We start from the raw sequence: 1,356 nt of genomic DNA on the forward strand, positions 1-1,356 counted from the left end.
ACACACACACACACACACACACACGCATGCACACACACACACACACACACTCACACACACACACACACACACAAACACACACACACATACACTATGAGCTATTAGTTAAAGGGCACTAATGATTGGTCATGTTTCTTTCTATTTCTTCTGTTGCTTCACTTGGTTATCTTGCTTTGCTACTTCTGTAAATGGCCACACTTGTGTCTTTACCCAAGCTCAATCAATTATAGTCGAAAAACTGTTATAATCTACAATAGGCCTAAGCCCAGAAAGCAAAATTCTATAGGAATTAGAGAAAAAAACCACGTATTATTCTTTTAATTAATGAATCTACGTTACGTATTCTTTTCTTGTCTTTTTTCAACATTGTCAGAATTTGGATTTCGACAAAATATTTCTAAAGCACTTGCAACATCGATTAAGAAGTTGCGATTAAGATAACATTTTAAAAATTATTTTAAAAGTAAAAATTTGTGGTTTAGTACATTTAATTGCTGTACAGTATAAAAGGCACTAGTCTAAGTCAAACCTCAGAAAGCAGTACCTTCTTCTCTGTGTAGCTCAAAGAAAAGGCAGGCTGCCACCGACGGCTGTTTCTTCTTCACGGCCAAAATTGTTCTTCGCCACCTTATCCCCACATCGAGCGGAGCGTCGGTGCGCGAGACACTGACCTATGACGCGAATTAAGGGGAATAAGCAAGCAGAACAGACGCGCTCCTCGGGGAGTCGTTCGTTATTAGGGTTATTTCCCCTGCGAGGCTGGTGTCGGGTGGAAGGGAAGGAACTGCGTGTGTCACTGGCGTATTTTTTTCTTTTCTTTTCAGTTTTTTCCCCCCCTTTACTCTCCCCCTAAAGTAGATTGAGCCATCTTGCGGTGTTATTGGCTTTTGTCTGGGGGTGAGACGAGTGCTAAATATTGGGGAAGAAAACGTTGAGGGAGTTTCTTTTTTCGCCAAATAGTCTACAGGTCGCGGGCTTCCTCGGTTAGTCTCTATGCGTCAGTGTGTATCCCTTCAAATTCAGATTTAAACAATCAGATGGAGCACCTAATTGAAAAATAAATGTCGTATAAGATTTTCCAGTGTTGGGAATCAAAATGGAAGGTAAGGTTCAAAGTGAGAGGGGAAGAATATAGGAAAAAAAGGAGTGCGGGGCTTGATCTTCATCTCTGATAGCCGAAATATTAAAGAATGTTGCCAAAGCTGTTATTTTCTGACTTGTGGTCTAGCGCCTCATGATATGTACGTTAAATAACAGGTGGGGGAAAAATGGGGTGAGTGGAATGTAGTATCTAGTGTGTGACTGTGTGTGTGTGTGTGTATGTGTGTGTGTGTGTGTGTGTGTGTGTGTGTGTGT

The sequence above is a fragment of the Aplysia californica genome, unplaced genomic scaffold (genome assembly GCF_000002075.1).
Source record: "Aplysia californica isolate F4 #8 unplaced genomic scaffold, AplCal3.0 scaffold00034, whole genome shotgun sequence".
In the NCBI taxonomy this organism is placed as follows: domain Eukaryota; kingdom Metazoa; phylum Mollusca; class Gastropoda; order Aplysiida; family Aplysiidae; genus Aplysia; species Aplysia californica.